The sequence below is a fragment of the Ochlerotatus camptorhynchus genome, unplaced genomic scaffold (assembly GCF_037179485.1).
Source record: "Ochlerotatus camptorhynchus isolate MF236.1 unplaced genomic scaffold, CSIRO-AGI_Acam_v1.1 ptg000374l, whole genome shotgun sequence".
NCBI lineage: Eukaryota > Metazoa > Arthropoda > Insecta > Diptera > Culicidae > Ochlerotatus > Ochlerotatus camptorhynchus.
This window is the reverse complement of record NW_027040862.1, coordinates 1,394,071-1,420,219: the sequence shown is the minus strand read 5'-3', so window position 1 is coordinate 1,420,219 and position 26,149 is coordinate 1,394,071. Positions and strand designations below refer to the sequence as shown.

The 26,149-nt window shown below is 39.1% G+C and overlaps 1 protein-coding gene across 1 annotated transcript in view; it reads right to left on the bottom strand.

Moving 5' to 3' along the window:
• Positions 1-10,405, bottom strand: part of LOC135710279 (facilitated trehalose transporter Tret1) — a 55,890-nt gene extending 45,485 nt beyond the window's left edge. Inside the window, exon 1 of the mRNA XM_065232805.1 lies at positions 10,251-10,405. The gene's annotated coding sequence lies outside the window, so the exon portion shown is untranslated. The remainder of the gene's footprint in view (positions 1-10,250) is intronic.
• Positions 10,406-26,149: the final 15,744 nt, after the last annotated feature.

The window sequence follows — 26,149 nt, the reverse complement described above, 5'->3', positions numbered from 1 at the left end:
TAAGGGCGTACAAGCGATGATCACTCCACTGCTCACTGTCGATTTGTTCACTGAGGCAAAATAACGTAAGAATTATTCTTACGTTATTTTGCCTCAGTGAACAAATCGACAGTGAGCAGTGGACAATCATCCATATGAATTGAAAAACAATTATGGACTGTGCACATTTATCTTCTCTAAACTTTCCACGTGGTATATGGACAGTACACACTAAGATTTTTTTACAGGAGTCAGTATTTTTTTACTGGGTTTTGGAATTGCTGAAAAAGTCGGTAAAAATTCAAATGACCGTTATCCGTAAGGAATCAATGAAATCGACCAATTTTATTTTCTATCATTAAATGGAGTTAACAGAACTAAGTATGTACAATTTCAGAACAAATTTTCGCATTAATAAATTTTCCACAGATTTTTAAACTTTTACCGAACAGTTCCGCAATTCAAAAACTCGGTAAAACCGTACTGACTCGATTAGTGTGTAGACTGATGCAAAATTTGAAATGTTCGCTCCACAGTGCTCTAACGGTTACAAATTGGGTCCTGATTAGCCTCCCAAAATTTAAACTCATTTGGTAAGAAACTGACCATTTGAAGTTTATATGGAAATAACTATGGGAAAACCAAACTTTTTGCTCATTCTTATCATCTTAAATCTTATGGAAAATTTTCTCTTTTCAGATACTCGTTTTTCAGCCAATAGTTATTAATTGTTTAAGAGATTGATCATATTATAGCATGATCAAGCAGCTGTTTTTTTGGGCAACACTGTATTCTGCAGTGTGACATAGTAGCCATGATTCTAGCGCCCTATTCTACGCCCCAAACAGACCAATGTTGACTGGTGAACAGTTTATCGAGCGTAATCAATCATAAGACATCAGTGATCAGATCTTTAACAAAGTTGTATTTTGGGATCGATATGAACAAAAAATTGGGTTTTCAATAGTAATTTCCATATAAACTTCATAAGGTTTGTGCCATGTCAATTTATTCATAAATGAGTTCAAATTTTGGGAGGCTAATCAGGATCCCATTTAGAACCGTTTGAACACTGTGGACTCCTTTTTTTTTAATCGTGAGCTGTGATTTGACTGATAAAAGCTTCGAGGAATCCAACTCGAAATTGAAGGTAACGGGTTTTTAAGGGTAACGAGCCTTTTGAGGCAATGGGTCATTCGGGCTGTGATGGAAAGTTGATTACGTTTAGGTGCTGAATGCTGGATTGAATTACCAGATCATTTCTCGTTCTCGTTGTCTCCGGAACAGCTTTTGTAAGCCCTGAAAGAAGTGACCAATCTCTGATATTAACACAAACCAATCGTGCTTCATACCATCAACTCGAGCATTAATTTCATAATTTCATGACTGGCTGACCAGTGGAACAAATGTAATAATTCTTGTAACACATTCTGGGACCCTGAGGGAAGTGACCAATTTTTGTTTTAAAACATAAAGCAATCGTGTGGCATATTATAATTTTCAAAACATTAGAAACCATATCAAGCTGAATATTGCATTAGGTCCTAAGTAACATTGACAGATTCTCTTCGTCGACTTTCTTTTTGCATCCCCACGGCCATGTGAAGACATTCCCAGGTATTTTTAGCACACAGATCGATAAAAGAGGCTTTTATTTAGCATCTAATATGACAAACACATCAAGAAACGGTTCTGTGCTCAAATTATTAACGAAAGAGAAAGTCGACGAAGAGAATCGATCAATGTTACTTAGGACCTAATGCAATGTTCAGCTTGATATGTCAATATACCAGTCCAGAAGAACAATAATCACCCTATGTCAATGGAACAGATTCCAGTAGGCTTGGCAAAAGTGACCAATCGAACAATTTCATAGAGATCAAGTCAACTGATAATAATGAACACTGCCTACAGAGCTACAGCGCGCATCAGACTTTTATCTCTCAATAATTTCACATAATCGAAACTCTAAATCTTTCTCATTCACCTTCAAGATGGATGTTTAAGGTATACTTTGGTGCAATAAGATCGTTGAACATTAGAACAGATTTTCAGGGCTGACAAAATCGGGTCATTATTATACTGCAATCTATTCCGAATACATAGAATGCCGATGACACTCTGTTAAGCTAACTTGCTCTCTAAAATTGTTCATGAAATTCTAAAAGTTGTGATATGTGGCACGACTGGTTTTTGGTTCAATTCCCCGGGGTTTCTGGATTCTGTTCATGGAAAATCGAATGGCCATTGTTCTTATGGTCAGTTAAAATAATTTCTAACTTCTGGAAAATTCTGATAATTATTTTGATACATTGCACGAGGGGTTTTTGGTGCAGATTATGGCCACTTGCCTTAGGGCTTCCGGAATCTGTTACAGGCACATGAAGTTACCACTAAAATAGTCACTGTCAGAAAGACCATACTGAAATGAACAATAGTGCCGAAGTACACGCTATGTCTAAAAAAGCCCCAAATTTGAGTAGGATCTACTCATATTCATCCGAAACAGGGCTACCCAAAAGTGAGTAAATAAAGTTGGAACGGACAAGACAACAAATTAACAACATCGTTCGGAATCAGGTCGATGTTGTCCATTCGTCATCTTGTCAGTCCCAACATGGTTTATTCAATTTAGGGTAGCCCTACTTTTGACGGATATGAGTGGATCAAATTTAAATTTTAATTGTTTAGAAATAGCGTGTAAGATGAGGAATGCCAGCTTTGAATACATGTCTTCATTTTGAAGGTATTTAAAATTCTGTGAAGACAGTTTTTTCCTGCAGACATTTTGAAGACATTTTCTTGGACATTTCTAGATAGAGCTGGAATTAGGGCGCAACAGCTTTTGTAAACAATGACTTCTCTCGATGATTTCTCGAAAGTCATGGCTCTCCCTGGAAAATCGACATCACCATCGAGTAGAGGAAGACTTCTCTTACCCGATGGATATGTTGGTATGTGTCTTCTTCTTCTTCTTCGCATTTCAAGCTTATTGCATATCGCATATTAGCTTATTGCGTGCTCTCAACTTAGTGTTCTAGATGCACTTCCACAGTTATTAATTGAGAGCTTTCGATGCCTGTACCATTTTTGCATTTGTATAATTGTGTGGCAAGTCCAATCATACTTCTATGCCCAGGGAAGTCGAGAAATTTTCCAACCCGAAAAATTCCTAGACCGGACCGGGAATTGAACCCAGCCACCTCCAGCATGGTCTTGCTTTGTAGCTGCGCCTTTACCGACTGAGCTAAGGGAGGCCTCATGGTATGTGTAGGCATGCCTTGAATTCCTATAAATCAACGAGAGAAATCATTGTTTACAAAGGCTGTTACGCCCTTATTCCAGCTCTATCTAGATTAAATGTTTTGTGAAGATGTTTGAAGATATGCTGCATCTGATCGGATGTTTGAACTTTAAACAGACCTATGAAGATTTTTGCTATAGAAATGAAGGTTTTGATTTCATATGTTAAGTTTTTTTTTTAATCTTGACTATGAATAATGTGGATATACCATACAGAATAATACTTTATCGACCTGAAAATCCATATGAATTTACTTAAGAACTACTTCGGCCGAACCACCCATTTTGGCCCTATCGAACAGAAAACATCAAATAAAACCATTATTATGCGTCAATTATGCGTGTGGTACTATACTTGAGTTCAAAAGCGATTCTCAAAACAAAAGAAGCGCTCCGACAGAATCAATGTTTATCGCTAATGGTAGTTTCGACTGGTTGATTGGAATTCTTTTATGGGATGGCTTTCTCAGTCTTTTAGTAGAAACGATTAATTTTTTACGTTCCCGACGTTTCGACCGTTTGGTTGCGGCCTTTCTCAAGGGCTGCAATGTCTATCGTTTCCCGTTATAAACTTTTACGCATCGAGGACAGCGTAAATGTAGATTTTTCATGACCTGTTGTTAATTGGTAGGAAATTTTAAAGTGATCTTTTGCACAGCACTATAACGTTTGTTTTTGTTTGTTTATCTTCATGCGATAGCTTGAATTGGATTCAATAGCATTTGAATGCCGTTTCAATGCGTTAGGCCGAATTTAGAATCCGTAAACCGAGTTTGGAGTCAAGAAATAGTGTTAGATTTCTACGGTATCTCAACAATTTGTTACTTTTTATCAAATCTTAGGAAAGTATATTTGAAAATCATCTGCTGTTAAAACATTCCATTGTGTGAAAACATCCGCTCAAAAATTAGAGACAAAGGGCGGGTTGTGCTTAGTAGGCCCAAAATTAGATCTAAGCCCTACTTCCTGATCAACGTTCCATTTTGGAGAATATCTGAGGGACGTCATTTGAATTTTTGAACAGTTTAAGATCTTCAAAACCGAACTTCATCAACCTCCAAAAATATCCAGAGGACTTCAATGAAATCTTCGAACAGTTGGACATTTTCAAATACTTCCTGACCAATCTGCCATCTTGAGAGAATATCTAAGAGATGCCATTGATTTTTTTTAAACAGTTTCAGATCTTCAGGTCTTGATTATTCTTAAGTCATGAAAAATGAACCAGCGACTTTTTTTAAAAAATATATGATCAGTTGGATATTTTTGTAATAATTCACATGATATTATCTAATCCAGCAGCAAAGTTGGGCGAATATCTGGAGACGTCATTTAAGTATGTTGAACAGTTGAATATCTTAAGATAAGTAATTGACCTACATGAAGTCTTGAAAAAAATGTCCAGAAGTCTTATTTTAAAACTCGGATCAGTTGGAGATCTCTTAAATAAGCCATCTTAGAAGAATATCTGAGATGCGACATTTGAATGCTTAACAGTTGCAGATCTTTAGAACAGTACTTGATCAACCTATGCGTAGGCGTAGCTAATGGGGGAACCAAGGAGGGCAGGCCCCCTCCAGAATTGTGTAGCCCTCTCCCCAGAATTGTTTGTGCTTTTTATTTGACTCACCGGTATTTTGTCAAGCTTGTGAAGTTCGATGTTACTATTTGTTTCAAAGTGCTTTATGTTGCCTACTTTTATTATGTTATGAACTAGAAGAAGCCATTTTGAGAAATTATATTAGGGGAAATGGCTCTAATGTTGGCCTATGGATCTTAGGTTGGGCCCATCGCTAAAAATTTACTATTTATCAATTTTATCTAGATGAACGCGTCATTGGGAAGGTACTAATAGATATTTTTGGTCGCTCGCTGAATTTATGTAGGGGCATGTAGGCCAACATTATATCCATTTCCTCTACAGAGATATTTAATCGATAGCAAAATAAGCTCTACAAACCTGGGAACTTCGTAAAACTTCAAGGACTTTTAAGAAGTTCAGGGAACATCATACAAAGTGAGGAAACTTAGTAGAAATTTTGGGAACTTTTCCAGAAAAATTCGTAGAAACAAGGAACTTGGTAAAGTTCTGAAAACTGCGTAGAAGTGGAAAATTAATTTAGATTTGAGGAGCATCGCAGAAGTTAAGGGAACATTATTTTATTTCAGAGATGCACATTTTTGATCGAAAACCTCTATATAATTTCAGGGCACTTTTTCGAAGCCTCATGGACTTGGAAAACATGACAGTTGTTGTTATTCACATCAGCGTGATTGTGCGCTGCTAAATTTGCCGATTTTTTATCACACGGGCTATCGTTATTCGTTTTTTTCCGTTCGGTATACCTGTAGGGGAAACGCTCCAATAGTTGCGGTACATTAGAAGCGTTATACCCCGTTCACATTACAGCGTATATCACGTAATATAGGCTGTCTTGCAATGAGCACTCATACAAAGGATTTCCAGTGAAAACTAGATGTATGAGTGCTCATTGCAAGACAGCGTATATCACGTGATATACGCTATAATCTGAACGGGGTATTAGGTTCCTATAGTTGTGTATTGAGTCTCCATGCACAACTATAGGAACCTAACGCTTCTAACGTACCGTAACTATTGGAGCGTTTCCCCTAATATTGTTCTGGTTGTTAGTGGAAAGTGCAGTTCGTTGCGATAATCGTCTAATTAGAGCATATTTTGTGTTGTGAAAACAGTGAAAAAGTTATCCAATCAGACATATTGTAGTGTATACTGTCTAGCATTGGGCGATCTTGAGAATCCAATTCCTCTTTGCGTATTAGAGCATCTCCACCGCTGTTTCTAAATCACTTTTGGAAACTGAGTCAGCATGTGTTCCGCCTGTGACCAATGCGCTAAACCAGTTAAAGGCGATGAAGAATCCGTCTCCTGCATGGCTTTTTTGCGACAGGATGATTCACCTAAAGTGCGGGTGCAGTTTCGAACGCCTTTGGATACGGTTGTGTTTTAAGTTTGTTCTCTGTATTGTGCGTGCGTTCGCTCTCATAGTTTTCGGCTGCAATTGCCGGATTATAGCTGGCGCTCTGCCTCCCGGACGTTTATACGTGTGTGATTGCTAGTTTTCTCGCTTTCCGGGTAGTTTTAGAATAGAGAAAGAAAACGTGATTCAACATGTTTGCAAGCATCAGAAGAGATGTCGCGATCTGCGTTGTTTGATTTTCTCCCGGACCAGAAATTAGTGGCATCGCGAGTGATAATTTTTAATTTCAGTTTATTTACGCGCTGCAAGGTGCGTGAAAGAGCTCGGCACAATCGGTGTTGATGTTGGCTCGCTTGTAACTTTTTTTTGTTGTGTTTTCGAAAGAAATTGATCGAAATTGTACCAAAAGTGTTTCTGAACGTGTTTCGCAGTTGGGTGTGCTGAAATTCGTGAATTCGCGGTTTATGTTCAGTGAAAATTCCGTGTCCCAAAATTGCTCACCGAGTTTCCTTTTTTTGCCGTTCGACGACGACAGGTTTGCCAGAGAAAAATAAGCATCCAGTTGAAGATTGCTCTTATACATATCTCGATTGCATTTTCGAGGGGACGTTCGGAGAGATTTGAGATTTAGGCGTTGTTGCATTTGCGGGCAGATGAGTTGGTCGCCGGTAAGGGCCAGTAAGTGCTGCCAGCAGATGAATCAAGAGGTATTCTAAACAAAATTGATAAGAAATGTCCATTCAAATCGATTTAATGCAGTTGAACAAATTTCAAAACTATATACGTGCCAGATTTGGAAATAATATTTTTTGAATCTGGAAGTGTGTTTATGATACCATTATCCATTTGATAAAGGTAGAATGAACATGCGGGGCTTATTGTAAGTAAAAGTGACCTCGGAGTGGTCGTAAATTACCAGGCATTCTGAAATGGGTCACTGGAGCTGCAATAGAGCTAACACCTTCTAACTCCCGGACTAAACCTGCTTTAATTTAAGGGTAATAAAAAGCAGCTTTCTTCCATAATAACACTGCCGGGCAGTGGGGGTTAGATTGTACACACACACACACACACACTTTTTAGAAGCCTCATGGACTTGGAATAGTTGTGAAATTACGCGCAAATTCAAGAAATTTCGTACGTGGAACGTCAACGAGAAATGTAGAAGTGCAGCAAATGTTTTAGTTCAATAAACTTCTAAGAACTTCAAGGATCCTCACTTCATTTTAGGGAAGTTCATTGCAGTTTGTCAGCGATTTTACTTGAAAAAAGCCTTCATGAACTTCATGGCGTTTTTGTGAACTTCGTTAAATTTCAAGGAACTTTCCAAATGTTCAAGAATATTTGTGGCTGATAGGTGTCTTTCCAGAAGTGCAAAGATGTTCAGAGTTCTTCGTATAATTAATAGAGATTGAAAAAATATGGAATTTTGAATAAATTCAGGGAACATCGTAAAAGGCAGTTTTGTAGATGCTCAGGAAATGTTGAATAAGTTACAGGATATTCTTTCAGACAGCAGGAAATATTCAAAAGATCTCCATATTGGCGAATATATTAGTAAAGTTCTCTGGATATTTTGCTAAGACTTCAGGTTGTTCAAGTTCTGAGGATCTCCAACTGTTTAAAAATTCAAATATTCTTTCAATACTGTAGGCTTCTCAGGAAGTATTCAAAAGATTTCCAGCTAACTGAATCTGATTGAATCTTGAATGATGAATCTAGATTTGATAGACATGTTTATACATTCTCTAAAGGGAAGACTTTCTTGGTGATTTAGCTATATTGTCAATAATTAGCACTCCAGCAACTGAATTCCGGGCATAAATTTCAACGAAGGGATGGAAATTTCTACATACTCCTCATATGTATAAATTTCTTTCTTTTCGATGAAATTTATGAACGGAATTCAGCTTCAGGATAATTTGAATGCCTTAGCACTTAAAAAATCCGTGCTTTTTGTGCGTATTTTTTATTAAATAAATCACAAACACTGAAAAAGCTCGTGTAAATAATAAATTGGTTCGCAATGCTTTTGTAAAAATAAATTCAATTATTATCTAGTTACAAACAGGGACACAATCATTCAAGTTTTGAGTTCATTCCTTTCGATTAGAATTAAAGTTATATCTTGATTTTATACATAACTTCTAATGTTAGTTAGTCCTATGCATAAAATAAAAAGCTGTTCTGGATAAATGCTTTATTACTTTCTTTTCTCTTTGAATATCAAAATCATGACAAATATCTGATTTTCCACAGGTATCCAAATTTTTCGAAATTTATAAAAAAAAAAATTCAAACTTTCTAATCCGGAAAAATTTGCTTCTCGAAAAATGCTGTAAGCCTCAGGATCTAGGTAAGTTTACCAAGATCTTGAATTACGAATTTTGAAGGCCAGGAGATTCAAAGCTTGTCCAAGCCTACGATATCAATTTATTTTATCCCTAAAATTTATTTTGACTGTCTAGAAAGGATCTTGAAATTTTATCTTAGTCTTAGGATAAAGAAAATTGATCTAATTTCGATTACTGTTATTTACATTTGTATTCTAAGAATATATATTTACAATTTGTATCAGAGATATCTATTTTTAGTTGCAAAATCTTAAAAACATATGGGTTTGAGATTATTTTTGTTTCAACATTCAGAATGTTAAAAATTGAGCAATTGAACATTTTCCTAAGCCCTAAATTTCTGAAATTTATTCTGTGTGCACTTTACCATGTTTCAAATTCAAACTCCTAGAATTCAATTTTGGTTCATGTGTCTGAGATTTTACTGATGACGAAATATTCAAAATCTAAATAAAAAAAGCTAGTTACAAAATTCATATAATTACCTAACTCTGTGCATTTTCGTAAGATTGAGATCCAGACGCTATGTGATTTCATTACAAACAGCATGAACAAACGATCATCGCTTCTTCTAAATCAGTAAGCTTTTAAGGCTCCTCCAATCGTTGTTGTAAAATAAATATAATCAAATTAATTGTCTCGCCATTAAAATAATAATAACCTCAATGTCATATTATTAGTCACAGAAAAAAATGTTCCCAAAAACAAGTTACCTTGACGCAATTTGATGGAATAGCATCTTCGCGAGTTTTTATTTAACCTTAGTTTAGCAAAAAAAAACATGCTCCCCTTAGGCCCCCTCCAGATAAATTATCTGCTACGCAAATGCCTAAGCGATACGAAACGAAACGAAAATTTCAATTTCCAGCAATAACAATCAGATGCAGCAAATATTGTCTTCAAGTGAGAGATCGTGCCCAGAAAACCATTTTTCGCATGTGAATTCCATAATTACGCTGTTTTGATAATTCTACTGTTTTCATAGCCAAAATCTAAGAGTTTTGAGAAATTCCATACAATTCCATCTTATACTGCATACCATTAATATTTTTCGTCACATTGTGCACTTCTTGACCTTCCAGACTCACTTTCTTTTGTTTAAATTTTTCTGTTTGCCTATTTTCTAATTTACGTTCTGTTTGCTCACTCTGTTCCAATTGTCTATCTACGATGTCGCCGTGTTCCATTTCTGTTCATACTTTCCCTTCCTCGCATAACCCGTACCACCTCATCCATGGCAATGACAATGACCAAACACACGTAAAAAACAACACTATCAAGCACCAAACCCGGTCATCTGTAAAATTCCGCGTCATTCATTCAGTGAAGTGACCTGCCAAACGTACCTTACACACTTGGCACTCTGCCGCCGTCGGTCGTCGTGTTTTCCTATGACGCCAACAACGTCTCAAATTTAGACAGACATCAACAATACACGTTATTATCTCATCCTCATCAAATGCACACTGAAGACGTTCCTTCCCGAACGGACAAGAAGACAGTTCAAGTTCAGTCCGACCCTCGTGATTATCAACCAAATTCGACTATTATATAATGGCCTACTTGAAGTATTTTTAACATTTGGGAAGCAAGAAATTTCACCTCCCACACAATCTTTCGTGGGGTGTTGGCACGTTGATGGGGTTGTATTCACCTTTTTTTTTTGTTTCCTCCGGAATACACTATCCGCTAGGATCACACACTGCGAACTCTACGCGTCCTTTTCGACGTGAAACTCGGTAACTTGACACCCAAAAAAAGACACGTTCTTCACCACTGACTGGAAACTCATTAAGCAATGTTTTCCGTCGACTGTCTGTCCTTTCGAAGGACTACCAACGAAGTGATCGATTTTCCTCCCTCGTTCAGTTGCTATATATAAACTCCCAGCAAGCAATCGTGTGCAGACAGAGAGAAAATGTATCTATAACTGTACAGCGAAAAAGGGGCTCGAATCGAATTTTCCCCTCGCTAGCAGCGAGAATAGATGACACTCATACATGCGAAACGGTGACGTCACGACCCATCACTTTCCACTAAGCGACGCGGTTTTTCGTTTTCTTTTTCGTCCTTGTTGCGTTGGTTGCCGAGTTTCCGGAGAGTCAGTTCAGACGCATGTTTCTCTTATCAAACTCTTAGGCAAACACGTGTTCCTGTTGTCTAGTTACTACATGAAGCGCGCGCAGTCCTGGGAACCGTTCTATATCCACAAACACGAACGCCGAACGGTTGTCTTTGTAGGTAGGTATGGGAGGAATGTTTGGAATTTCCTGTCGATGTTGCTCGCTTGCATCATCCTTGAGTGTCCTTCGCATGACATGGTCCAAAACATTAAAAAAAAAACCGGTTTTTTGTGTGTGTATGATGGTGTTCTACATGGGTTCTAGAATCATTACGTTTTCTTGTTTGTGTTCCGTGCTGCTACTGCTGCTACTGACGCAAAAGAGAATGGAAAATGCGTAACTCACACATTTCTTCAGGATATCGTCATGCTCGTTAAGGCGTAGGAGGATGTTGAACGATTGGTATGTGACTAGAGCAGATAAAAATAGGGCGAATTTTGATTTTGCATTAGCTGATTCATAACATTGCAATCAACTGCACTCCTAAACTACTTGTTGCATTCTTGTCTTTGCAAGAATTTGCTAGGATGATTTCTAACATCTAAATAAACAGAATGCCCGCACACATTCCGGAAATGCACATTCACATGGAAACAATATAAAATTTCAAAGCTAGTTTAGTTTGCTTACAACATGAATTTGTTTCGATTATAAATTCAAGAACCGGTTTAATCTACATAAGATTTTTTTATTTGCTCTTTAAATTATTTCTTACATTGGAAACGAATGTTTCATAAAATAAATACGAATTATTCTTGTGTATACCTCATAAAACCACATGTGTAAATTATAACAAAACAATTCAATGGGACACAAATTTTTCAAAATAAAAATAAATAAAAGAATATGCATCAAAATAAAACAAAACTCTGTTTTCCCCGCAAACGGAATTAATATCATCGAGGTAGTCATCATTAAATCCTCCCAGTTGGACCTCATACGCGGATAGAATTCCCCTTATACCTTTTAGCAAATTTCTATTGCTGAGTATTCATAAAATGAATAAGTCAACTAATAAGCAGACGCCTTGTAAAAAAGTCAATAAACATCATCATGTGTCAAATATATGGCGTATAAATGATCTCACATATCGTTTATGCATTCTTATAGAACCTATTTGAATTATCTTATGAATGTATAAGGATGATCATTTCGATTTTGATTTTGATTGACAAAAATGTATAAGTGAAACACATGAATAAAATAATTAAATTTCGTTTCGTGTACACAACGTTCTCTGTGCGCCAGTAGTTGTGGAATCGGTCCGTAAAAGTAAAAGTCTTGAGGAACTATCTTAATTACCTCTATTTCTGTCAGAGGCTAATACAGGAATTAAGATTATTTTCTTCTTCAAGCGACTCAGTACCACCTGAGGGGGGCGACACATCTAAATCTCAATTGTAGATGCACAACAAATCTCACACTAGCGAATCAAACTTCGAATAATCTTCTTTGATTTCTCGTATCTACTTGCATCGCGCATCATCTTTTTGCAGGAAATCTTCAAAATCGTCATCAATCTTCTTCATATCTACTCAGCGTGCGCGCAGCTTACCACAGCAAAACACAATTTTTCCTGCATCGTAGATAGAGTCGCCCCCCTCGGTACCACCGACGAGCCGACGTGACAGCTCATACAAGTTACTTTCAAATTCGTGCCCAAGACGCCATATTTAAAATACGTTAAACACTACCGACATCTACTCATCCGATCGCGTCATACCATGAGCAAGGACACGAACCCACGTATAATTTATATTGCCTTGGTTTGCGTCTCACCTCGTTTGACAGATATGATCGCCCGTTTGAAAGTTTGAATCGCTCGTCTGACAATTCGAACTGTGAACAAACGAAATGCTCCTGTGGCATGTCGGTTCGTCGGTGTCAGTACTTCAAGGCTAACTCGATGCCTTGGTAACATCTCCCCTTTTTGGCTGGTAGCAGATGTACACTGTACCAAACCAGTTCGAATGAAACCTCAGACCATTCAAATCGAAACATCGAAATCGCCTTTTCGAAAGATAGCTGCAACCGGATGACGGTTGTTTTGAAATCAGATGATTTTCCTCTCGAATACAGGATGAACATTGTTGTGAAAAGGGATAGGGCCTTCAGTTGGAATGCGTAATGCACTCTGCAGAATTATAGTCATCTTAAATTGAAATTAATTTGGTATTGGCTCAGCCCTTAACGCAAATCATTCAAAACGACGATGTAAATAGTTCGATCGAACGTCAGTTGTTGCTCTCAAACGAGGTGGAAGCATAGCCATCTCTATCAGAGGTGGTAAGAGCATTGGTAAAGCGTGGAAACTGTACATTTTCTATTTCGTGGTGGAGGAAGTTTCCTCTACCAACCATAAACGAATTTTTGTATCCATTATGAAAGACTGTTCATGGCTATTCAATATGGAAACGTAAACAATCGAATTAATAATCCAATCTAAAACATTTTCAAGTCATCTTATACCCCGTTCACATTACAGCCTATATCACGTAATATAAGCTGTCTTGCAATGAGCACTCATACATAGGATTTCCAGTGAAAACAAGATGTATGAGTGCTCATTGCAAGACAGCGTATATCACGTGATATACGCTGTAATGTGAACGGGGTATTATCCTAAAATTGTTTTGCTCTGAGTCCTGTATGTTTTAGAGTTAATTTTCAAATAACTATCACCTTTTATTTGGAGGACAGTCATATGGATGCTCGTCAGTTGATGACGAGTTCAACCGTAAGGAAATCATCCGAAATTTGACAGCATATTGTTAATACCCCGTACAGACTATGGCTTGTATCATGTAATATAGGCTGTCTTGCAATGAGCACTCATACATCTAGTTTTCACTGGAAATTATATATATTAGTGCTCATTGCAAGCCAGCCTATATTACATGATATAAGCCATAGTATGTCCGGGGTATAAAAGGCGCGAGCAATACAATAATCAGTCGAAGTATTGCGAATGTTTCCATTCAGTGTACTCTTCTAGCTTCTTCGGCAAACGTACTGATCGCAAGAGACGTTGATTTGGCACTAGCTGCTGCTGCAAAGGAGTCGTACACGATGATGGTCCCGGCTGGTAATTGGCCAGAAATGTGTGATCAATTTCTTGATCATCAATGCTGTCCGGCGGCGCCGACTGGGATTGAACCCAGGCCTACTGGGGTGAGAGGTAATCACGCTTACCACTACACCACCGGCGCCGTTGAGACCAAAATCCTGAACCAGAATGTTCAATATGTTGAGCAACGTGAGTTACTCAGAATGACTCAAAATTAACTCCGATTTTACTCATGATCAAAAGCTGCCTTAATTGCCTCAAGCAAGGGGTAAGACAGCTCATGAGCACTTTCAGAGTTGCTTTTGAGGCACCTCGAGTAACTCACATTGCTCAGTAAACCAGATCACTGTCATTTGCTTTCTTACTTTTCGCATCACAGCAACATATGGAGCAATAAAAACAAAACAACAACAAAAAGGAAACATCCGGTTTGATGTGTTAGAAGAACTTGATCCGCCTAAACAAATACTCCAGATCCGAAAAAATATACGTACCTCGCACGTCCTCTGATACTCGTTGAAGCGATCCCGTTCCCATCGCTCGGTAACGTGCCACTAGATGAAAACGCGAACCGAGCACTGAATTACCAAGGTGCCATTCTGCTGCAAGTGGACATCCGCCCACTTCTGCAACTACTGCTGCTAATCGGCACAGAGAAACAGATGAAAATCTATGTCAATGCGCTGGTGACGGAGGCCTCCTTTGGAAGCTTTCCCAGCAGCCTTCGAGCCGTCTTCTGAACAAATTCTGGAATTCATATCGTTTCAATAGCCGATCTGAACAATTTTATTTTGTTTACAAGCAAAACTGACATGTGAAGGGGGTAAACATGTGACGAGGAGTAAACCTCGATGAATGTCGATTAATCATTTAGGTACATTGAGTTACTCACGAGTTTCTCGCTGCAAAAAAGCAACTCAACAACAACTCAGCACTCACCAACAACCTACTCGGAGATCAAACATACAGAACCCGGTCGACTCAGGCGGCAAGAACAAGCTCCGGAACACCCAGGGTCGGCTAGCTACCGGGTTACGCGATACAAAAACGAAGAACTTTCACTTTTCTTTAAATGCATTTGTTCGTCACTTTCTGTATTATATGCGTGTTATTCTGTGTTCATAATTTCGTGTAATATGTGTCGTGTAGCCTAATCGCGTTGTTCACTGTACCGGTACATACCGTTGCTGCCGTTGATGGTGAATCGGGATGGCCGACACTTCTGTCCTACTGTGCGGCCGGAACTCTCGCCAGATTGGCGAATCTAGGTGATGACAGGCCAGCGGGCGTTGCTGGACGGTAGGATGGCAGGCGTCGTCCTTCGTTGGCACGATCGGCCGACCGTGGCAAGGCCACCTTGGTCAAGCCGAGAAGGGAAAACTCCTTTGAGATTATAGCCTGCGTTTGGCCAGATAATAGTGTTTCGGTCCTTGACAATTAGACTCGGAACCTGTTTCCAATTTCACGAGCCGGCCGTGTGCAGACGGATGACCTTTTTAAGGTCCAACATAAAAGAGGTCCTATCGGACGAACACGTAATTAATTTACGGTTTTTGGTGCAGGGTATTTGGTTACCTGAACCACAGACAAACAGACGTAACTCTTCATTGTTAATCTTCGTGCATGCAATTAACGGTTGATTTGAATATTATCAGTTCCGCGAACTACTCGCCGCAGCGCTGGCATCGGATCACTTTGACGTTTCTATATATTCTATAGAACTTTTATGCAATATTGTTTAAGAGTTAGCGAGCAAGCTTGTTTTCCGCGAGAAGCTAGAGAGATGTCGTTACTGAGGTTATATGTTTTGAGATACTATGTTACCAAGAACAAGTTTTTCAAAGAGTTACGTCTGTTTGTCTGTGCCTGAACGTTAAATTTACCTAGCGTACACTAGTTGCTGCTAGTGGTGTCCTGGTTCTCGTTCTAAAACACCAACCACTGCGCTTAGCTAATTAAATGCGTCTTAGTACACGGACGCCTGATATTAAAGGAGGCCGATTTTGGTCAATGGCCGTTCTTTCTCCCAATTCCACCTTCATCCCGTCATCCTAGTTTTGTATGGTTGTTTGTAGTTATATGGTGGACATAACGTAACGGCACAACATTTTCACAGCGGTACAGAACCCTATCAATTCTGTGGTATACTGCTGTTCTTGCTCAAGAAACGTGAAGGTTCTGAAAATATATTACATAAATGACAAAAACCTATGAACTTGTGACCAAACGGTTACAGGCTACCGTAAAGTTCTACCGCAGCTGTCAGAGTTCTACCAACAATCAATACGAAACTAACGATTTTAAATTGGCTCACTACTTGACTGGCCTATTGGTCCCAAACAAATCGATTAACGTACCCCATTCCAGTCAAAATTCTAGTACCACACTATGTTTTTTTTGATTCGCTATGTGTTACCGCGAGGCAATTAATTTCAAACCAAAACCAAAAGATACTCACAGTTGCATCCCGTTTGCATAGCCCTAGCTGACGTTGATACCAAGGCCAAGAATATGAAATGAAAAGTAGGGCAAAAGGAGCGAGAGCTCGTTTTACATAATCTAACTGCAGTATTTACTTAGGAACGTTTCTGCGTTCAAGTAGGATAAACACGCCCACGCATGGCATGCTTGCGCATCTAGGTTACATTTAGCTTTCCCTCTCTGTTTATCCTTAACGAAGGATATAATTATAATGTTTAAACGTTACAAATGTCTCATTCTTATTTGTAGAGCCATATCAGATCTGAGTTACAAAAAGAAATAAACTTACAAGATAACCCGAGAAATCCCAGATCTGAGAGGGCATAGTATATAAGATCCAAATAACACAAATTTACCCTTTCAAGGGCGATCGAAATCCTAGCTAATAGAATAGGCAAAATTAGGTCAAAAGTCCGGTATTGAAAGGGATATGTAAAACCCTGGACAAATCATGTAAAAGTTTTACATAATTATAAGTTGCTAATGCAACACGTAGCCGTAAGATCACTTTGTACAATTTTGTTGAATAAAATTAAGTTTCGTAGGTTACTCCAGATTCTTCTCTTGTTTGAATCCGAAAGAACTTTCGGCCTAGAAGTGAAAACTTCTCTCCTTAACCGGAGAAAAAAGTAGCTCCTAGAAGAACTCTTGACTTGGAAGTGAAAACTTCTCTCCTTAACCGGGGAAAAAAGTAGCTCCTAGAATCGAGAAACAGTGTCTGACCTAGTAAGCGAAAGACTCTCCCTAACCGGAGAAGAAAGTAGCTTTTGGCGGCGACACTATGAAAGTTTGACAGATAAAATGAGGGGTTATTGGATTTTCCTATGTTTCGAGGGGTGATTCGACTAGCTTGGGACCGAAGATAGTTCCAGAGCTGAGCCAAAAAGTTGAGCACGTTTCTTCGGGACCTTCTAGTCTTAGAGTTATCTCTATGGTTCTACCGTCAGTATAAAAAAAGCTCTGAATACTGAAAAAAAAAACATAGTGTGCAATGACCAATTTGTAGCATATTTGCGGGCGATTCTATGAAGCCTTGTTCATTTAATAGCTGCGGTGGAACTTCTTCTTCTTCTTGGAATTAATACTTAAAACAGAAATAAATCTCTAGAAGAAAATATGCAGTGTTTTAAGCTGATCTTGCATCGTTCCATTCGCAAGAATTTTGCAAGAAAGATGAAATCTAAAATAAAATCGAGCGCTTATCGGTACCTGATGTAATCCAGCATTTTATATGCGCTCATGGCCTCCACAATCTGGTTGAGTTTCTGGTAGAGATCATATGATTTGAAGTTTGGCTTGTGTCATTTGACCTGTAAACGGTCAAATTTGATCGTTTAATCGTCAAACATCATAACCCAAACATCAAATCGAATGTTCCCTACCAGAAACTCAGCCAGATTGTGGCGGTCATCAGTGCTCGTAAAATGCTGGATACCGAAGGTTTCAACCCGGGACGGAACTTGGCAATGCAGCTTCTCACTCTTCTTAATGTTTTTGACGAATGCCCGTCGAAAATTAGTGCATGGTGTTTGTCGGAGTTGACCAATGATGCCAGGATTGCAGAATGGTTTCTCTATTTTTATTTTTATTTAATTCGAGGTTTCTACCGCAGTTTAGCACCTTGCACATCATTTTTGCTTAACACAATAAAAACAACCATAAACAAACAATAATATCCATCGCTTAAATCACGCCGTGGACCGAGCCGTGGACCCTATTTTCCAACTTTCCTTTCGCAAATATAAACAATCAACAACACCATTGACGTCAACATTGATTCCGGCATAACTTCCCGTCAGATTGATGTGATCCCTCTGTCCTTTTTATTCCACGATTGCCACTGTCAAATCGACCAATCAGCAACTGGCTCATATTTGACAGCAAGTTCGCTCGAAATCGCTACCCGTTTGTCAAGTCCCGTCCCAGGTTCAACCAGTGCTGTTAGCGGTCACCACAGTCGTCACATTTTCTGTGATAATCGACTGTCTTTGCTCGCCGTATTTATGTATTCTAGTTTTTTTTTCATAATAAAAGGTACTAATGTTGTGCTTGTGTGAATTCAGAAAATGGCAAACAACGATGTCCTAATTCCAAGGGGTTGGTCACTCTACACAGTGTGCCAAAATCAAACTGGGGCACATCGGGGTGCAGTCATTGACGTTGTTTGGCACCCATGGTTACAATTTTTATGATCTTCAAAGTTACTGGCAACACTGAACTTTTTCTGCGCCTGCGCAGTGTGCATGTGTCAAAATTTGTTATTGACGTTTCCACTCCTAGTCAAATTATTTTCAAAACAACCGTGATTCTCCACCAAGTCTCGCCATGGATTCTCAAAATCGGTACAACCGTGACGGCAGTCGCATCCACATTTCCTCTCATACGAAAAACAGCTGACAGCGGTATCTTGGCCATGGCTACACGAACTAGCGATGCAGCTCCCACGGCTGCGGCTGCTTCCAATGCTGCTGCTGGTCCGTCTTTTTTGACGAATTTTAGAGGAGACGGACCAGCACCAGCACCGCCAGGGCTACGCTCGGGAACTCGACCAATCCGAAGGAGGAACTTCCCGATTTCAGCGGGAACATTCGCACTTGCGACGGGTGGCAGCCCTTGGTGGTGAATGCAGTCAGCAGCAGATCCTCGGACGGCATACGGGTTATTGAAGAAGTGGAGAATGCGATTATTGCTGGCCTGGGAAGCGATTGTTCTTGGAGGCGCTGTAGACCTTGAAGCTGATCGAATTGTCTTGCAGGGTGTACGGGTTGGTGGACTCTGACAAGTAGTTCAGCTTGGAAAATTGGCTGGTCCGTTTCGGGTCAGCGGTGCGTCCTTCATCAGTCCGACGTGTGTTTTGGCCGGTGTTGGTTTCCAGTTTTCCGATGGATGATACTTTGGCAGTGAAAAATTCGGTGCAAATCCATTTCCTCCGCCGACTCCCAGAAGGGTTGGTCGACTGATGATTGACGTTCGTTGTGCGGGGTCGGCCTTCCGCCAAAGATGGAAGGATCGTGTAGCAACGGAGCTCGTCCATTGCAGGCATCCTTGGAGGCGGATGCATCCAGTGTGTAGTCCCAACTGAAGTCCGTGTCGTTTTTGAAAACATTGAAAAACAAAACAAAAATAAAAGCTGTTAAAATACCGGGTTGCCAAACAAGGCATTATTCACAAGCAATCAAAAGTCAGTTCAATGACTTCTTGACACTGCCGGTACAACTTAAAGCCCTACAGTAAAAGTATGGACGACTGTCACCACAAAACTGAAAAAAAGCTGTTCCAATCGAGCAAAGCGGTGCATTTTGACGGTTCGATTGGAACAACTTTTGACAGACGTCCATACTTTTACTGTAGGGCTTTAGTACAACTGCGGCACACTGAGGTACACTGAGAAAAAAGTTGGCGCAAAACAAGTGTGTAGAGTGACCACCCCTTGCCTAATTGGGTTGTTTAGGGGTATTGAGGTAAATACATATTCGTTATCTGCATTAAAAATGGAACTGAAATCCAAAATTTCATCAATTTTGGTACACTGCAACTATTTTAAATAAGTACGATTACATTAGCAAAAATCACCATTTTAGCGCCCCTTGGTGGGACTGGGTATGGGAGTGAGCTGTCAACGAATAGATTTAGTGTCAACGATCAAAAATTTAAATCTTGATTTAAAAATCGAAATGAATGTCTACAGGATCGATAAAAATATGGTTGTGCTCAGAAAGCGAAGCTCTATCATATGATGTATAAAAATTGGTATATTTTTCGAAGTTAAACAACCCAATTCAGCTCCTCACCCGTGACTCCGTGTCACTATTTTGCCGCGGCCATTCACGCCTTATTCAGCAATCGACCATTAAGCATGGCCGTATCGTCTGCCCTAAAGGGCCACCCACATTAGATGCGTTTGCGTTGCGTTGACGTAAATTTGACAGTTAGACAATAGATTTAGCTGTCACTTTGCCGCAACGCGTCAGATCCGGATCTAATGTGGGTGGCCCTTAAGAGGAAGAGGAGACAACTGGCTTCTTTTTGTCAGTGACGTGTTGACCGTGAAAAAAACTATTTCATTATGGGCGACGCAGTCGACTGTCAAAGTACAAGAAAATAGATTCCCTGTTGTAAAAATTCTCGCGCTTCTATACGTTCACGTTTGACAGAAAATTGGTTCACAAAAGTCCTATTGTCTCCTCTTCCACTTAGCGTCTGTCCAGTGGGTTTCACGCCAAGTGTTATGCAGATTTACTTGAATGTTTAATCACATGGTGTAAATTTAAAAGATTGTATTGAAAGTACTGTTCGTTTACAAATCTGAGATCACGTTTTCGTGCTACGATTTATTGAAAAATGTCGGATACGCTATTTCGAAACAATATCATTCTAAGATTCAAAATGGCCGAATTTAAACAAAGATGTAAACGATTGCCCGTAAAAAATTATTATGCAGGTTTCATGCATATCGGAGAAGGTCGAGTTAAACCAAATAGGAGAAATGTCTCTAATTGTTGGCCTATGTATCTAATATTGGGCCCATCGCTAAAAATCTGCTATTTATCAATTTTATCTAGATGAACACGTTATTGAGACGTTACTAATGGATATTTTTGGTTGCTATTGAAAATTTAGTCGATTGCTGAATTTATGCATGGACCCAAATTAGGGACACTTAGGCCGAACATTACCTGCATTTCCCTATTATTATTTTTTTTTGCTTTTTGGCCTGGGACTGCTCAAATGGGTTTTCATTATTTTCAGTTCAAAGTGTTTAACTGTAATTAAAATAATTTAATGTTAAATACTTTCCGTGATTTGTTTAACATTTACTTAACTTATACCTGGCTGGTTCGACATAGCAACTAATTTTAATCGCACAATTATAAGACTGTTAACTCAGGTGTTTTATAAGAGCTCTCAATTGTTTGTTGGGTTTACACCCAACCGGTAAATGCAAGATTCAATTATATATTTGCATAAAATGTATTCAAAATTTGTAATATTTCACCTCATGAACAGATTATGTCATGTGTTCGTTAGAAGGTTTTTTATTTTATTTTTATGATAGCTAAATTTTCTAACACAGTTTGTTTTCCCAAATGCACTGCGGCTGGAAAATCATCTAGTGAAGGATTTAAACGAAATTATTAATTCTAGCAAACCTTTCTAGTACGCTACGTGTACCCTTTAACTTTGAAAACTTTCAATTTTCTACCAGCCAAGCCAGCTAACCAGTTCCCAGAACATGAAAATGATAACACTTGATTTAAAATGCCACGCACTTGTTTCGTCTTAATTAATTAATAACCAACCGCGCCGCTTTTATTCTTCTCTGTCATCAAACAATACATCTGACCACTAAATATCTAAATGTGCTGGCCTTCGCTTACAGTAGGTATATGTTTCCGCCATCATTCCTTTTTTATATAGAGCAAGAACCAAGCCCCCCGGTTAGATCCTAGCTGCACATCATTATAACTCTAAATTACCAACCAATTCACCTCCAAATGTCCTTTGACTTACTCCGTTGTACCATACCCAGCATGGGCCGACATGGAAAGAAGCACGTTACCATATTGCCCAAATAGACTCTTCACCATAGTATAGGCGCCGCCCCACCGCCCACGACACAACGAGGAGGGAATTTTCATTGAAAATCGTTCTCTCATTTCCGTGCCACTCGTGATGTGTGTGGGTTGGTAAAATCCACGGTACAATCTCAGCCTTGGTTTGAATTTTTCATTTTGTTCGTCTATTCTGTTTGATTGCTTTCTTTCACTTTTATACATATAGGTTCAGTAGTAGATACGGATAAAACGTAGAACGTAATTTCGCTATGACGTCAATTGCCAAGCCTCCGAAGAAGACACTATTCTTATAAGCAATTTTCTTCTTAATAGCTTTTTCGTTGCTTTTTATAATCGCTACAATTTGTCGGTAACTTAAACTGTGTTATTTCATCAAAATTGAATATTTTAAAACAAACAAATTTGAATTCGATCTCTATATATGTGGTCAACAAATATTGATTGGCGTAACTGGAAAATTAACATGCTATCCACGCCAATCAATTGTACACACTTAGTTTTTACTTAGCCAACTCGGCATTTTTTTGCCGAGATTTGCACAGCCGAGAGTTTGACAATAAAATTTACTGAGATCTCAGCAAACAATACGTTTGTTTGCTGAGGTTCAGCAAAACGTATTCTGAGACTCAGCAACCAAATGTCACAAAATTAAGTGTGTAGGTGGACCGGTAGAGAACCCAATCGCATGGCCTTAATTTTGTAATGAATTTAAAAAGAGAACTTCCTCCTTAATGCCCATAATGGGGGACCCCGGCTTCTGAATAAGTGATGGAAAACATCTCTGGTGGACTACGACCGTGTACAATTTTGTTTACTACCGTTATATTAATACAGCACTGACCCAATCTGACTGTGATCTTATTGCACCAAAGCATACCTTAAAGTTCCATCATGGAGATGAATGTGGAAGATTTAGAATTACGGTTATGCGAAATAATTGAAAGATACAAGTCTGATGCGTGGAGGGACTGACAAAATCGGGTCATTACTGTACTCTGTTACACACTATGGACTCGGGACCAGAAATAAATGAATTGCCTTCTCCGCCTTCTTTTTACGCTCATTCAATTGCATATACCTATGCATCCAGAACAAAATCCATTGTCATCGTCGCCGACGACCCAAGCCTGTAATGTGCATTTACAAACATAGTAGGCCTACGTTACTTACCGTTGTTGTTGTCGGCTGGTGACGCGACACGAACCTCTTCTTCTTGGCAGCAATCCCATTATAAAGCAGACACACTTGTATGACCGTTTGATTGTGGGTGTGTCATGAATTATTCTCCATTTAATTTGAATGTTGAAAATTCATAAAACACTAGAGAAAACGTTGATTATGGTTAATCAACACCGTTCATAATCAGTTAATTTTAAATTCACTGTTGTAGCTTCATCTAAGGTCGACCAACGAAAGGAAAAGCCAAGCAGAACAAGAAAGAACCCCTTTGATTCACATGATTTATGCTGTCTCGACACTTGGACTTGGCTGCACAAACATTAAATTAGTTCTCTTCAACTCTGCATACGGATACATGGCATGTTTACTTCTATACCTACACATATTTATGTATGACCTAAGCGACGAGCCCCCAAGTTTTATTGATTGTGCATGATTTTTTTTCCGCACCGTCGCAAGCTTTCCGTATCGCGGAGTAGACGTATATAATAATTACAATTAATACATTGAAACAATGTCTACCCTAGGGTAAGTGTGTCAGTTATGGCACTAGTGCTTCAGTTTTTAGCCCTACACACTTAGATTTTTTCGCCGAGTCAACATCTCGGTTAAATATTCATTTGCTGTTAGATCGGCAAAGCAAAATTTACCACAACTGTCAAGTTGTTTACCGTTTACCGGTAATTTTTTTTTGTGAATCCCAGCTGCAGTTTTTGACGTAGGACTACGTCTTTCATTTCTATACACTTTGTGAAAACTGAAAATGGAACATGAAACAAAATTATGAAAGATTTTGAACATTAATAACTCAGCTGCTCCTGAGCCAATTTTAGTAATTTTATCACGAATCGATCAGAATTTTTTTTACGCATTTTAGACGTGAAGCTTATGAAAAAGCATTGTCCAATGTACAAATAAAAAGTGATCATTTTATCACTGTTTTTATGAAATAAACGTTCTTTCCAAACCCAGTGCTCATTATCGAGTACCACTTGGTTGCACATCATTCTGCTTAAACCTGAAAAGATATAAAAGAGCGCTGCTGTATGGCAATAGCTCATTTTCGCTTCGGACGGCGTGGTGAACAGCAATAGCAGCAGTGAGAAGGTGGTGGCTAGTCCACTCCTTTACACACAACAAGCAACAATTCAGTGCCAACATTTCAAAGGGGCGTAATTGCTTTTGTAAACAATAACTTTAGCCATCAATTTCTCATGAATGAAATTCTACCTCTCCAAAATTACAATGCTAGCTGGTAGAGGAAACATTCCTCTACCTGCTGGTGTCATTATTTTTCATGAGTGAGCTTTTATTCGCGAGAAATCGATGGCTAAAGCCATTGTTTACAAATGCAATTACGCCCCTTTGAAATGTTGGCACTGAATTGACTGGTCGTGGCAAAGGAGGAAAAGGTCTGGTAAAGGAGGTGCCAAGCGTCATCACAAAGTTCTTCGAGATAACCACCATCCGTCATCTGGCTGGCCGTGGCGGTGTCAAACGTATCTCCGGTCTGATATATTAGGTGTTCCTGGAAAATGAGGTACGTGATGCTGTCACCTACACTAAACACGCCAAGCGTAAGTGGCCATGGATGTCCTCTACAATAAAACGGCCCTTTTCAGGGCCATCAAGCTTATAACAGTAAAGGCCGAAACGCAATATGGACGGAAGCGGAACGGAAACGGAAAGTTTGACAGTTGTCACAAATGACATCAAGATGCCTAACCGAAGTCGATTTGGTTCTAACTAGTTTTCAATCCGACAAGTAGGCTTACTCAGATCGGGCTTTTTCGCTGCCGCTGCCGTCCCGCTTCCGCTGTCATTGCGCTTGGGCCTTTAGATTTTTTCGCCGAGCCATGCAAAAAAGTGTTGAGAATCCAACAGCCGAGCCTTCTGCAAACATCTCGGTAAAATATTCATTTGCTGTTAGATCGACAGAGCAAAATTTACCACAACTGGCAAGCCTTCGAAAAAGTTGTTTACCGTTTATCGGTAGTATTTTTTTTTGTAAATCCCGGCAGTTTTTTTACATTTTTTTCAGAATTAGGAGTTAGAAGGAAAGCGGTGTAAGTGACTTTGATCGATTCTCTTCATCGACTTTCTCTTTTGATAGCCACAGCTTTATTAACAGATTTTGCCAAGGGGTAATCAACTCTGCACACTGTGTCGAAACACATCACGGTACACTGCTCGGCACGCTAGGGCACAATTTGACAAGAATGACACAGAATATATTATAAAACGGCATCACTGGTTTTTGCCGAAGATTTTCCAATAGTTGCTACCGTTTCGCACTTTGTTGGCAGTCGCTAATCTTCGCTTGAGGATGAATTTAATAAATCCATCGGACTAGACGATCATATCCCGGATATGAAGTCAAACCTATATAGGACTTTGCTCGGATCACTCCTGCAGCCAGTACTTCGTATAATTCCCTGCAAGAGTTGTTAAAGTGTGGTGATAAATAGGAGCGCCGAGATCATAACCAGCAACAGCAATAACCAGATCACCCTCAGCGACAATATCGGTAATCACAATTTTAATCATGGGTCAATTGGCCATGATACATAGCGTAATACAAATCATCCTCCTCGGATGAGCGATCTTCATAGCCACCGGTAGCCCACCCTGTTTAAGTAATCAGGATTCGTTCAATAAATGTTATGATACCCTGTAACGTCACTGTTACTTTTGACTCCATCGTCGATATCTCACAAATAACAATTCAATTATTCAAATTGGCCGACAATCCGACATTACACTTAATTCTGACTGATGCCCGAAAATCGTAAACGAGCGATTTAAATGTGCATTGATCCGAACTGTCAAATCCATAGGATTTTTTGATCTAGATAAAAATAATTTATCCAGAATAGATCAGACACGAACCAATTAATAACTTTTGCATGGGGGTTCATGGTTTAGCTAAATATTTCCCACGAACACGGAGCCAGATGTCATTTTTTGCTATGGTCATTCATGTCGGTTTGTCGGTGGTGTTATTAAATTGCTTAATTTAATGATTGTCTGCTAGAAATCAGCGATGGCAGACGTGACAGTTACGTTACACCAAGGTATACCTGAATAAATTTCAACAACCTAAACCCGATCCTTAACCCCTTCGAAC